The sequence below is a fragment of the Hylobates moloch genome, unplaced genomic scaffold (assembly GCF_009828535.3).
Source record: "Hylobates moloch isolate HMO894 unplaced genomic scaffold, HMol_V3 SCAFFOLD_14, whole genome shotgun sequence".
Lineage (NCBI taxonomy): Eukaryota > Metazoa > Chordata > Mammalia > Primates > Hylobatidae > Hylobates > Hylobates moloch.
The window spans coordinates 19,767,711-19,783,060 of NW_026652289.1; the positions used below are offsets into that span (position 1 = coordinate 19,767,711).

At 35.6% G+C, this 15,350-nt stretch overlaps 1 long non-coding RNA gene across 1 annotated transcript; it reads right to left on the reverse strand.

Moving 5' to 3' along the window:
• Nucleotides 1-10,466: 10,466 nt before the first annotated feature.
• Nucleotides 10,467-15,084, reverse strand: LOC131381218 (uncharacterized). Its single transcript, XR_009209793.1, has 3 exons — nt 15,003-15,084; nt 14,689-14,844; nt 10,467-10,530 (listed from the first exon to the last, which is right to left on the reverse strand). It is a non-coding gene; the product is annotated as an uncharacterized LOC131381218 (long non-coding RNA).
• Nucleotides 15,085-15,350: the final 266 nt, after the last annotated feature.

The window sequence follows — 15,350 nt, forward strand, 5'->3', positions numbered from 1 at the left end:
AGTGCTGGGATTACAGGCGGGAGCCACCGCACCCGGCCCATAAGTTCCCTATTTAAAGAAAGAGGATTGCTAAATGTTCCGAAGATAAATAAGATACCAATTAATCTGTATTCCTTTTATTTGGACTGCTTACATGATTAATTCAGCATTTTATCTGTCTGTGGAAAGACAAAAGAGAAACCTCTCTCTGCTAAAACTAGAATTTTAAATAAATCAATATTAAGGAGGTAATCTACTGAGTCCTTCTGGGGGAAAAATATAGATTATATTGAATATAAAAATTCTTAAGCGCAAATAAAAAACAAGGCAGCAAACCTTTATATTTAATACAGATTCTTGCCTCTAGCTAAAATATAGAATTATCCAAGCTACTTTGCTTTGGTAAGCTCATGGGGTAGTCCATCTGCAAAATTCCTCTAAGGTCAGGCAAGGTCACTGAGTCAGTCTGGGTTATAGGATCAGAGGCAGCCATACACAAAGCTTGAAGCCAGTATCTTTTCTCCTCTGCACGGTATGTACCGCACACATGCACAAACCTATCCTTTGGAGTTCCTGCTTCCATTCTATACCTACAAAGCCACCTTGTCTTATATCTAAACACACTCCCACTCTTACCCTAGCCCTCAGGGTTAACCCATCATAGATCATGCTGCTTTCCTGGTAGAAGCTTAGGCTATTTTTCCATTCCTCCCCTTCTTTGTCTCTACTCTCCAACCAACCTGAAGAATTACTTTTCCCTTAAAAAAAATTGTAATGGCTGATGGGGCATGAAAATTGGTTTTGAGGTTTTCTTCTTCTGGGCAGCAGACTCAGGGGTCTTCTGGAGGTCATGAGTAAGACTGAAGAAGGGCTGTAATAGTAAGAATTGCAGATACTATTGTCTGACCACTGATGGAAATACTCTGGGGCAGGCTAGGCTTTGAAGTCATACCAAGCCAACAGCCACCATCATTCCAACCGGCAATGCTGAGCCCTCAAAGGAGGAGTAAATGTTGGCAACTTTAAAGGCTGCTAAGCAAGGTTTTGTTGGAGTTGCTTATACCTCCTGTCTAACTGAAACTACTGCACAGCATGGTGACCATTGTTAATAATAATATACTGTACATTTCAAAATTGTTGAGTAGCTTTTAAATGTTTTCACCAAACACACAAAATACTAAGTAGGTGGTGATGGATATGTTAATTAGCTTAATTTAATTATTCAACAATGTGTGTATATATATCTCAAAGCATCACATTGTACCCCATAAATATATACAATTATTATTCATCAACTAAAACTTCTTTAATTTTTTAAAAGGAAGAAAAAAAGAGATGGGAAAGAAACCTAGAATCTGAGTTGACAGAAATGTTCAAGGGACTCCATAGAAGCCGAATGTGAAATATTTAGCCCAACAGTTCATCTGCTATAAAGCTGAGCTGTAACCTCCCTTTTTATTACCCTATGTCTTCGGTAATATTGACAACTCACGCAAATGCCTTGTGTCCTTGATAGTTCTCACTGGGAACAACTAGGTGAGGAAAAAGATAAGAATTCTCAAAATGGCTAAATATGTCATTTCCTGCATTCTGTTGGCAAAATTAAAGACTCCAAGCCAGAAAAGATTAGAAAAAACGCAAGCCACACTTTTATCTGGGTTTCCTGCCTGTGCTACTCCCCCTCCCAATCTTTTACCCCCAGTGGGAAGGGGTTCTAGCTAATATCACCTGATTCTTAAAAATCAAGCTGTCTCAAAGGACACGTAAGCTACAAAAGTGAAGTTGAAATATAGATGCCATCCTATTCACAATAGCAAAGACTTGGAATCGACCCAAATGTCCATCAATGATAGACTGGATTAAGAAAATGTGGCATGAGGGCTGAGCGTGGTGGCTCATGCCTGTAATCCCAGCACTTTGGGAGGTGGAGGCGGGCGGATCACGAGGTCAGGAGATTGAGACCATCCTGGCTAACACGGTGAAACCCCTTCTGTACTAAAAATACAAAAAATTAGCTGGGTGTGGTGGCGGGCACCTGTAGTCCCAGCCACTCAGGAGGCTGAGGCAGGAGAATGGCGTGAACCCGGGAGGCAGAGCTTGCAGTGAGCCAAGATCATGCCACTGCACTGCAGCCTGGGCGACAGAGCGAGACTCCCTCTAAAAAAAAAAAAAAAGAAAGAAAGAAAGAAAATGTGGCACATATACACCATGGAATACTATGCAGCCACAAAAAAGGATGTAAACCATCATTCTAAGCAAACTATCACAAGGACAGAAAACCAAACACCTCATATTCCCACTCATAGGTGGGAACTGAACAATGAGAGCACTTGGACACAGGGTGGGGAACATCACACACTGGGGCCTGTTGGATAACATTAAGAGAAATACCTAATGTAAATGACAAGTTAATGGGTGCAGCACACCAATATGGCACATGTATACATATGTAATAAACCTGCATGTTGTGCACATGTACCCTAGAACTTAAAGTATAATAAAAAATAAAAATAAAATAGAAATATAGGTGCCATCAATGCCACTCCATAGTCTCGAGATATGGCCAAGATAGATAGTGAACAAAAGCTATCAGATCATGAATTTCTTCGCTCCTTGTCATTACACTTAGGTTTTGCATAACAGCATTTGCTGAACAAATGAAAGCTCCTTTTCTCTTCAGGAGTTTTACCCTTCCTCTGGAATTCTTTTTTCATGGCTTTTCGGATGTCGAGCACATTCACATCCTTAAATCTTAACCTCAACTGTATCATTTTATTTACTCTTCCTATTACTTTCTCTATAAGGCCCATTCATTATTATGTTGGCTGTGGGTTTGTCATAGATGGATTTTATTATATTGAAGTATGTCCCTTGTATGCCGATTTTTCTGAGAGCTTTAATCATAAAGAGATGCTGGGTTTTGTTGAATGCTTTTTCTGCATCTATTGAGATGATCAAGTGATTTTTGTTTTTAATTCTGTTTGTGTGGTGTATCACATTTATTGACTTATTAAACCATCCCTGCATCCCTGGTATGAAACCCACTCAATCACAGTGAATTATCTTTTTGATTATGTTGTTGAACTCTGTTAGCTATTATTTTGTTAAGGATTTTAGCATCTATGTTCATCAAAGATATCGGTCTGTAGATTTCTTTTTTGGTTATGTCCCTTCCTGGTTTGGGTATTAGGGTGATGCTGGCTTCACAGAATGAATTAGGGAGGGTTTCCTCTTTCTCTATCTTGTGGAATAGTGTCAATAGGATTGGTACCAATTCTTCTTTGAATGTCTGGTAGAATTCTGCTGTGAATCTATCTGGTCTTGGACTTTTTTTTATTGGTAATTTTTAAGTTACCATTTCAATCTCACTGCTTGTTATTGATCTTTCAGGGTATCTAATTCTTCCTGATTTAAGCTAGGAGCATTGTGTCATTTCAGGAATTTATCCATCTCTTCTAGTTTTTCTAGTTTATGTGTGTAAAGGTGTTTATATTAGCCTTGAATAATCTTTTGTATTTCTGTGGTGTCAATTGTAATACGTCCTATTTCATTTCTTATTGAGGTTATTTGGATTTTCTCTTTTCTTTTCTTGGCTAATCTTGCTAATGGTCTATCAATTTTATTAACCTTTTAGAAGGACCAGCTTTTTTATTCATTTATCTTTTGTATTGTTTTTCTTTGTTTCAATTTCATTTAGTTCTGCTCTGATCTTGGTTATTTCCTTTCTTCTACTGGTTTGGAGTTTGGTTTGTATGAACCTGGGAGACGGAAATTGCAGTGAGCCGAGATTGCACCACTGCACTCTATCCTAGGTGACAGAGCGAGACTCTGTCAAAAAAAAAAAAAATTGTTTGCTACCAAGTTTTGGTAATTATGAAGAAGCTTGCTAAAAACATCTGTGTACATGCTTTTGTGTGGATATAAGTTTTCAATTCATTTGTATAAATACCAAGAGCACAACTGCTAGGTTGTATGATAAAAGTACACTTAGGTTTGTGAAAAACTACTAAACTGTCTTGAAAAGTGGCTGTACCCACTTTGCATTCTGACCAGAAATGAATGAATGAGCATCCCTGTTAGACCACAACCTCACCAACATTTGCGTTCAGTGTTTTGAATCTCAGCTGTTCTAATAGGTGTCTATAGTGACAGGGAACAGATGTAGAGCCGTATCTCATGGTTTTAATTTGCAATTCCCAAACGACACATGATACGAAACATCTTTTCCTCTGTTTATTTTCCATCAATATATTCTTTATTGACTATTCAGGCCTTTTGCCCATTTTTTAATTGGATTGTTTGTTTCTTATCATTGAATTTTTAGTTATTTGTATATTATGGGAAACAGTCCTTTATCAGGTATATTTTTGCAAATATTTTCTCCTAGTCTGTGGTTTTTCTTTTCATTCCCTTGAGCCAACTGATTTCTTTTACAAAAGTGCAAAGGCAATCAAATCGTGAAAAGATCATCATTTCTACAAATGATTGGACAAATTGTACATACATATATAAAAAATGAACCTCAACTTAAACCTTATACCTCACAGAAAATTGAACTTAAAAAAATCATGGACCTAAATCAAAATGTAAAACTATAGAACATTTCAAAAAACTGGAGAAAATCTTTATCACCTCAATTAGCCAAAGTGTTCTTTGGCGTTATATCAAAAGCATTAGTCCAACAAGAAAAAAACTCATAAATCCTATTTCATCAAAATTAAACACTTTCACTCTGTGAAAAACACCACTAAGAGGCCAAAAAGATAAGCTACAGACTAAGAGAAAATATTGAAAATCATATCCAACAAGTACTTGTATCCAGAACATATAAAGAACCTTGTAAACTCACCAGTATGAAAATAATCCAATTTTAAAACTCAAAGACTTGAACAGAAACTTCACCAAAGAAGGTATACAGATGATTCAAAAGAACATGAAAAGATATTTAACATTGATCATTAGTTGTGAGGGATATGCAAACTAAAATCACTAGCAGATATCACCACACATCTATTAGAATGGCTAAAAATAAACAATTTTATTTGACAAGAAAATGGACCATCTGCAACTCTTGTATATTGCTGGCAGGAATGCAAAATGGTAAAGTCACTCTTGAAAACAACATTTTTTTAATAAAATTACACATACTTACCATATGATTAAGCAATTCCATTCCTGGGAATTTAAACCAGAGAAATCAAAACTTGTGTTCATGATAAAATCTGCACATGAATTTTATAGCAGTTCTAGTGATAATCATCAAAAACTGGGAAAAAACCCAAATGCACTTCAATAAATCAATGAATAAACAAACTGTGATACATCCATAGAATGGAATACTACTCAGCAATAAAAAAGAATGAACTAGTTTTATATGCAACAACTTGAATGAATGTCAAAAACAAGCCTAGTGAAAAAAGTCAAGTATCAAAAGTGTACACACTTTATAATTCTGTTTATATGACATTCTTTAAAACACAAAACTAGAGTGACAGAAAATAGGTCAGTATTTGCCAAGGGTTGAGAGGATGGAGGAGAGGTAAAGGGGTGACTACAAAGGAAGAGCAAAAGGGAAATTTCTAGGGTAGTAAAACTTCTCATCCAGATTATAATATGGTAATTCACATCTATTTATCTGTTAAATTGTTCGAACTGTACACCAAAAATAGTTAATTTTACTATGTGTTAGTTTAAAAATTAAATTTTTAAAAAAATCAAATTATTTTAAAATGCAATATATCTAGGTGAACTCATTCTTTTTTAAAAAATTTCAACTTTTATTTTAGATTCAGGAAGTACATGTGCAGGTTTTTACATGGGTATATTGTGTGATGCTGAGGTTTTGGGTACAAATGCTCCCATCACCCAGGTAGTGACCATAGTACCCAACAGGTAATTTTTCAGCCCTTGCCCCACTCCTCTCTCCCTCCTTTAGTAGTCTCCAGTGTCTATTGTTCCCACCTTTATGTCCATGTGTACTCAATGCTTAGCTCCCACTTATAAGTGAGAACACATGGTATTTAGTTTTCTGTTCTTGCATTAATTTGCTCAGGAGAATGGACTCCAACTGCATCTATGTTGCTGCAAAGGACATGATTTTGTTTTGTGTATGTGTGATTGCTTAGTTAGTATTCCATAGTGTAGATGTACCATATTTTCTTTATCCAGACCACCACTGATGGGTATCTAGGTTGATTCTATGTCTTTGTTATTGTGAATAGTGCTGCAATCAATATACAAGTACATGTGTCATTTTGGTAGAATGATTTATAAGTCTCCAAAAGCAATATCAAGAAAAAAATGGAACCTAATTAAAGAGCTCTGCACAGCAAAAGAAACTGTCAACAGAGTAAACAGACAAATTACAGAATGAGAGAAAATATTTGCAAACTATACATTAACAGAGGTCTAATATCAAGAGTCTGTAAGGAATGTAAGCCAATTAACAAGCAAAGAACAAACAATCCCATTTAAAAATGGGAAACAGACATGAACAGACACTTCTTAGACGTGGACGTACACATGGTGAATAAGTATACAAAAAAATACTCAACATCACTAATCATTAGAGAAATGCAAATCAAAACCATGAGATACTATCTCACACCAGTTAAAATGATTATTATTAGAAACTCAAAAAATAAGATGTTAAGAAGGTTACTGAGAAAGTATAATGCTTATACACTTCTGGTGTGAATGTAAATTAGTTCAGCCACTGTGAAAAGCAGTTTGGAGAATTCTCAAAGAACCTATAACAACTAACATTTGACCCAGCAATCCCATTGGTGGGTATGTATACTGAAAGGAACATAAAATACAATGATATTTTTAAAACTCAGTGAGATAGACTGGGTGTGGTAAATCAGGCCTGTAATTCCAGCACTTTGGGAGGCCAAGGAGGGCAGCTGACTTGAGGTCAGGAGTTCGAGAACAGCCCAGTCAACATGGTGAAACCCCATCTCTACTAAAAATACACAAATTAGCTGGGTGTGATGGTAGGCACCTGTAGTCCCAGCTACTCAGGAGGCTGAGGCAGGAGAATCACTTGAACCTGGGAGGCATAGGTTGCAGTGAGCCAAGATCATGTCACTACACTCCAGCTTGGGCAACAGAATGAGACTCTGGAAAAATAAAAATAAAAAATATTTACTGAGGTAGAAGAGAACACAAATAAACAATGCAAAGGAATCAGAAAAACAATGCAGCACATGAATTTAAAATTTGCCAAATAATGGATGTCATTAAAAATAACAGAAATCCTGGAATTGAAGAATTCACTAAGTAAAATAAAAAAATACGCTTGAACACTTCAACAATAGATCAGATCAGGCAGAAGAAAAAAAATCTCAGAACTTGAAGACAGGTCTTTTGAAATAACTCAGTTAGATAAAAATAAAGAAAAAAGAATTAAAAAGAATGAGTGAACCCTACTTGATATTAGGGAACCATAAAGTGATGAACTATTCAGTTTTGGTGTCCTAGAAGGCAAAGAGAAAACCACATGTACCCTGAAAATATGTACAATTATTATGTATCAAAAAAAGAAATTAAAAAATAAAAATAAATTACAGATGTGCTTAGTAATATGTCCAAAAAAAGCTACAACTATTTACAATGTATTAATCTAAATATTTGAATAATACTCTGATCCTCTAAATAGATATATGTATCTTTGCATGAAGGCATGTGTGTACTAACATATATACATATGTATGGCATATATATATATACACACATATATACATATATATGGCATATATATGCTAACCTACTAAAATGAATGTGCCAGCTATAAGAATGAATTATTAGTGTTTATTTCAAAACTTCTCTGAAAACAAAAATCATTCTACTAAAAAATAAACATTGGGCCAGGCACAGTGGCTCATGCCTGTAATCCCAGCACTTTGGGAGGCCGAGGTGGGCAAATTACCTGAGGTCAGGAGTTCACAACCAGCCTGGCCAACATGGTGAAACCCTGTCTCTCTATTAAAAATACAAAAATTAGCACAGCGTAGTGGCACACTCCTGTAATCCCAGCTACTCAGGAGGCTGAGGCAGGAGAATCACTTGAGCCTGGAAGGTGGAGGTTGCAGTGATCCAAGATCGTGCCACTGCACTCCAGCCTGGCTGACAGAGGAGAGACTCTGTCTCAAAAATAAAATAAAATAACATAAAATAAAATAAAATAAACATTGCTCAGTATTACACCAAAGTCAGTTTTCTTGTTTTGATATTGAACTGTGATTATATATTATTCACCACTGAGGGTAATGAAGGGAAGGATTCAAGGCACTCTAGGTGCTATTTTTGCAGTTTCTTATAGAGCTATAATTATTTCAAAATAAAGAGTTAAATAAATTGTACTACATCCAAATATTTGAAGGTTTATTCAAAGCTAAGGTATGGAGAGCTTTCTTTACCTTCACACCTCTCGGTACCTCAAACTCAACTTAGAAGCAGCTAGAAGAGAAAAGAATCTCATATTAGTGTTTTTGTGTAGGGAAGTGAAGATGAAGGACCAATAATATAGGTCCTGGCCATGGTGCTGTTGAGTCATTGAAACTCTTAGGATGATTTCATTTGTACATACTAGAGGGCCCAACACAAACTGACTAGTAAATATAGTAAATATTTATAACATAATGTAATAAGTTATATAAATATAATAAACATAACAGTATGTTTATTATATCTATATATGATATATATAGATATTATATCTATATATGATATATATAGATATGATATCTGATATATATAGCTATCATATCTATATATGATATATATAGATATAATAAATGAACTGAATAACAATAAATGGAATGCATCAGCTCATGAAGTTCAAAAGACATTTAGGCTTCTGGCATGGTTTGATCAGGGCTCCAGTCTATTTCTCTGTAATTCACTGATCTCCGCACACCCTGATGTGTCAGCTTTATCCTGAGACTAGATAGCAAAGTATCTACAGCAATTCCAGGCCTCACATCAACATACCACACCACACAAAAGGAGAGACAACTTTGAATAAATATCATGGTCTTCACTCTGATTAGAACAGTTCATGTCATGTGACACTCCTGAACCAATTACTGGAACCAGGAAGACGGGATTGCATTTTGGGCTGAGCCAATTAGAGTCCACTTCTGAAGCTGGAGATCATGTCAATTATCCAGGTCAGCAGCTGCTCTATCACAGGGGAGTAATGGAATTAATGCTGGAGAAGCAACAATGATGTCTACAGTTGACAAAATTACATTCAAGTAACAGAAATTGTGCCTGCATGATAATGATTTGGATAGTACGACCAGAAAGGTCTGTTCCTTCATTCAAATAACAGACCCATTTAATCACATGCAGGATAAAAGACATTTTTACATAATTAGCCCATCACTCATTTTTTTCAGTGGTTGGAGAATTCAGTCATTATTTCAATACCTTAACAAGATGTCTTGATTGTGTGTCCAAATATTGGTTAAATATTATGTGAGTATGTACTCAGGCTCTATTTACATAGGTCTAGTGTTTTTCAAGGATTTCACTGCCAATTTTTAAAAAGCCAACTAATTAAAGCAATCAAATAATTTAATCTTTATAAGATGATTAATCAATAACTAATCACTAATGCAATCACATTTTGTCTACACAATATGAATTCAACCAGTTAAAGGAGTTGGGGGAATGGGGAAGTAAGCAAGTATTTTCTTTGTTCTGCAAGTTGACAGATAACTGATTTATTACTCCCTTCTCTTCAACTCCAAAATTTACTTGTAGCTTTATCAAATCAACTGGGTATTTTGGCATTGTAAACCCACAATATATATTTGAGCCGTTTGCCAGTAAATTAACTACAATATTATGGAAGCATTTTTCATATGCAAATGTGCACTATGAAGCTCACTGAACCACACTGAAAACCAACAGCAGTTTCCTTTAAAATTTGAAAAATCAACTCTTAAAATTTATCTTCTTTAACCATCTGGTCATAATTCTAAGTGACTTAGTTTAAAAAAAAAGTGTCACTTTTCACTGGCTCAAAAGAGGATACATTTTAAAAAAATATTTTGCATTAATCTTGTATTCAAAGGAACCAAGAGAAGGGCACTGATATTAGTATATTTACTATATAAAAACTTATCAGCTGTGTAAACATACTATTTTTTATATTTTAGAAATTTTTCTACATATCTTTTTCACTGTTACTCTCTCTAGCCACATAATTCTTTTTCAAAAATGGTTTAATATATGCCAAAAAGTCTTTTCATGTCTTTATTCTTTTGATTTACCCTGACTGATTCATGGTCATGCCCCTCTTTTATTTTAATTATACTATATTATCCTCCATCTGAACCTCTTTAGCTTATTAAGTGCAAAGGACCATGCATATCCACCGAGTCTTTATTTTTTAAACACAGTGTAAACATCATTTCCTCCATGATTTCCAGATCAGTCTATTTTGAAATAATTTAATACTCTTTTTCACAATTTTCCCCCCCAAAATTTGCTTTTCTTTTTCTGTCAAGATTTACTCCTTGGGAATAGCTCTGAGACTTCCTAGAATAGAGAGAAGATCGCAAGTCATTTTATTTATAGAAAAAGAAAATATGTTAACTGAGCAACTGCAGAGGAACTGTCCAAATGCAAAACTTTAGAAATTTCAAAACCACATATGTATCTTTTTTCTCTGATTTAAATGTAGTTCCATTCCATATTATAGTTTTTAAAAATGCAAGCCGACACACTAAATCAACATAAAGTTCTGAAGCAGAAAAGATAGAAACAAGCCTTCAAGTGGAGTAATTTTCACCACAAAAGTTCTTTCCTCTAGCTATCTCCTCTTTCTCCAAATATCCAGAGAGAACTACAATACAAGGTGACTTGGAACAAAAATATATTGATTCCCAGGGGTCTCTGGCAAAAACGTTAATACCTTTTCTTGCTTAGACAATTTAATCTTTAACGGTGTATGGAGTGGGGGCACCAAAAACACTGTTTCACAAGAATGGCTTTGCATTGCATTTTTAAAGAGACATATGCCCAATAATTTAGTAATTATACAGCCAGATGAGTTTTCATTCTTTTCATTCTATTGAAATAACTAGCCAACCACCCCCCCCCTCCCCCGCCAAAAAAAGATCTCAGAGAAAGTAAAGTTAATGGTTCTGCTGTCATCCCAAGAGAAACACCTTTGCAGCTGGTCATCATGTGACAAGTACTCCAGCTCATCTGCATTCCGTACACATCTTGTCAGACTGTGATTACGTGGCAGGGGTCTATCTCTGCAGCACTGCAGTAATGTCACACTGACTTACTTTCTTTCACATCCAAAACTCTGCTCTGGTTTCTACTCATAACCTCTTGCTGTCTTGGTTTTTTTGTTTTTTGGTTTTTTTTGGGGGGGTGGCGGAGTTTCTGTCTGTAGAAAGAAGAAAATTACAGTCCCAACCTCATAGGACAGTTCTGATGATTAATTGAGAAAATACATCAAAGATGTGAGACACAGTTTCTTCACAAAAGTAAATTCCTAATCTCACCCTCTTTTAGCAAAGATCTAGACTAAGGTTTTTGTTTGTTTGTTTGTTTTACATCTTTTCCTGATCCATATGGACAGGGCTAAGGAAAATCTTCAAATGTCAACTCCAAGATTATTCAAAAATATTACTTTTGTTTCAATCAACATTATTCGTTTTATTTTTTTCCTTACAGCAAGAGGTGCACCTCCAGCATTGACAAATGGTACAGTAATTTAATACAGAAAAAGCTGGCTCATTCTTATTTAAAAAAAAAAAAAAAAAACACGGAGCAGTATAATAGCAAACACCTGCAAGTCACTTCCTCTGTCATGCACATATATTTATCATTTAATCTTTAAAATGCAATGAGGGAGGTACTATTATTATAACAATATTATTATACCCATTTCTCATCTCACTTTAGAGATGAGAAAACTGAGAAACACAGAGCTTGATTTTCCCAAGGACACTAAGAAAAAAAATGACAGAACTGTGCTCTGAATTGAGCAGTTTATGCTTTTAACCACTATATACTATCTCCTTATGGATGAGAATCTATAATCAGATCATTCTGATGGTGTTAAAGCCAAAATGTGAACCAGTTCTTTCTTAGGAGACATCTGTGATGGCTCTCTTGAGATGGCAAGTCGAAATTTTTCCATACAGAGGTAAAACAGTACATTTACAACACAGCCTTTTAGCTTTAACCCCAGGCTAACCAATTTGGCCTTCAGCAGCAGGACAAAGGGCCTTAAAAACAAACATCTTTGATGCTTTAAACTGTCTTTATGATTATTAACAAATTCATCCTGAATGCATACATCTCTATCTTGGAGATGCATTCATCTCACATTAAGTATGACAACTGTTGTGGATCTGCAGAAGTTGAAGCATCTTACACAAGAACTTCTGGAAATGGCACAAATCTAACATTTCATTGCGATGGAATTAACCAGTATCACCTGATGATATTATGAGTATGAGAGATCTTGGGCTTGATGCTGATGGGTTTTGAATGAAAATGTATTCCTTCAAAATAAGGCTTTCATCATAATCTATGTTTGAGAACCTAGGTTTATATTAATTATGCTGTATTCCTCAGTAGTTCAAATAAGCTTTTGCAGTAGATGCTGAGGAATGCCCTCTTCAGAACTGAGACAATTATTCCCCTAGCTGCTGCAAACACTGATTGCTGAGAATTCTCAGCAGAGCCTCATTCCAAGAACTGCCGGTGTCTAAAGAGAGTCATTTTACCTAAATTTCTGACCCTTCTTCTGCGTCAGCCCACGTCCAGTGATGGTCAACATCGATGTATAAGGTACTGACCCCTTAACCTCTATTTGGTTCATTCTAGGGCTACCCCAACTCCACTGTGCCCCATGGGATAAGCTGAGGCCTTTGTTGCGACTATATCAAAGTTCAACTTCTCCCTCTGCCCAATTCTACTTTCTTTATTCTTCCAGAGTATTGATCCCAAGAGCACTCCTCCAATAAACCTGCACACAAATCTCTGTTTCAGCGTCTGTTTCCTGGGGAACCTAATCTGCAACAGTTTCTAACAAAAAGAGTCTGTAGATCTTCCCACCTTCTGTAGCCAACACTGGCACAGTCCTCCCTTTACATGATGATCAATACCTGTATTTCTGTGATATATGGGCACAGTGTCTCTTGCAAGGATATTTTTTCAGGTCAATGTAATTATGAAAATTACTTCAGCCAAGGGCTGCCCTTGAAGGAATTTATTATAATGTCGATGTGCAAGATAATCCCATAACATCATTCAAGAAATCTCTAAAAGTTCAATGCTGAGACCGATAGTACAGTCTGCAAAATAAGCACCAATGAGTTTACCAGACTCAATCTGTGAAATTCAAATCTAACAAAGTCAATAGTTCTATTGAAAATTATAATTTCAGGCTGGGCATGGTGGCTTATGCCTGGAATCCCAGCACTTTGGGAGGCTGAGACGATCGGATCACTTGAGTCCAGGAGTTCAAGACCAGCCTGGACAACATGGTGAAACCCCATCTCTACAAAAAAAAATAAAATAAAATAAATTTAGCTTGGCATGGTGACGCATGCCTGTAGTCCCAGCTACGCAGGAGGCTGAGGCAGGAGTATCGCTTGAGCCCAGGAGATTAAGGCTGCGATGAGCCGTGATTGTACCACTGCCCTCTAGCCAGGGCAACAGAGTCAGACCCTGTCTCAGAAAAAAAAAAAAAAAGAAAAAGAAAAAAAATTATGATTTCAATGATTACAAGATTTCATAGACTACTTATCTCAGGTGAAATAGAAAGAACATTTTTCTGCTTATGTTGCTTTCTCCCTAATTTTTCAAGCATATGTGCTACATGCTTCTTTTCAGCATTCTTCATTTTGTTTGCTAAAGATTCATACGTTGAGAAGTTTCCATTCCAATAAATGGAGACTAATGACATCAAAGGAAGGTGTGCTCCACAGCAAGAAGCTTTGTCTGATTACCAACCAATACCACACAGTGTCTTGTCCAGTTTTTTATATTGATCACATCCAGTTTTTTCTCAACCAGGAAAAAAAAAAATCTTCTATTGGACAGCAGCTTAAAAATAGGCCAAGGAAAATAGCATCTCTCTAGCAACACAGCCTATTTTGCAAAACTGCTCTGGATTTACAGCACCAATGCAGTTATATATATAGATACCTATATTATATGTATATATACATATATAGGTATCTATATATATATATAGATAGATACCTATATTATATACCTACATTTATATATATATAGATACCTATATATGTATGTATACATATATTATAGGTATATATATATATACCTATAATATATGTATTATATATGCCTATAAAATATGTATTATATATATATGTATAATATAGTACAAACCTATATAGGTATATATAGGTATGTATAATCTATATAGGTATGTATAATCTATATATACCTATATATTTGGGGGCCTAAACAATTTTCCAAAGAACCAAAAATTTGAAGCTAACGTTAAAATTAATAAATTATTATTGTATTCACCAGCCATGTCTCCTAGAACCTGTAACTTTTAACTCACTGATCATTTTGTATTGATTTAACATCATCCTTCCATGTATCTCTATATTTCTTTACAGTTTTATCTTTGGTTCAAAAAAAGAGAAGTGATTCAAGCCTAAATTTATATTGATTGATTCTTGTTTTACTTACAGTAGATTGTAATTTCCAAAGGTGGCCACGACAATATCTCCCAACATGCTTGTTTTTCTTACAATGCAATCTTGATATCCCTCCCATGAACTTGCAGTATCTGTGTCCTCTTTCTTTAAAAGTAATTGGACCCTTGTGACTTCTTTGTCCAATAGACTGTGGCAGAAGTGAATCAATGTGACTTCCAAGGTCAGTTATAAAAATGCCAAGCTTGGGGCTTTGTTCATAAAATCTGGTTGTCATGCTATAAGCAAGCCCAAGCAACCCAAGCAAATGCATCCCTTCATTGGGCAAAACTCCCCCCAACCACTTACACTCCTTCAAGTTGTGATAACTAAAAATATCTCTGGGCATTTCCAGATGTCCCCTGGCAAGCAAAATTTCCACTAGTTGAGAACCACTAGTCATAAAGACAACACAGAAAGGTTGCCAGGCAGCCATCAATTCTTTGCTTAAAGGGCACAGCACAGTTTATGCTGACACCAAGAGTGTCAGTGGCCACACAGTGTGACTGGCATCATTTCCAACTTTCCCTCATAGCTAGGTTCAGGTGGGTCTGGCTGTACTCTGCAATAAAACCTTTAAAGTAGTGCTGTCGTGAGTTAAATACCTTACAAAATTTTAGAAAACAACTCTTTTATATTCAATTTTTGTCTTGTAGT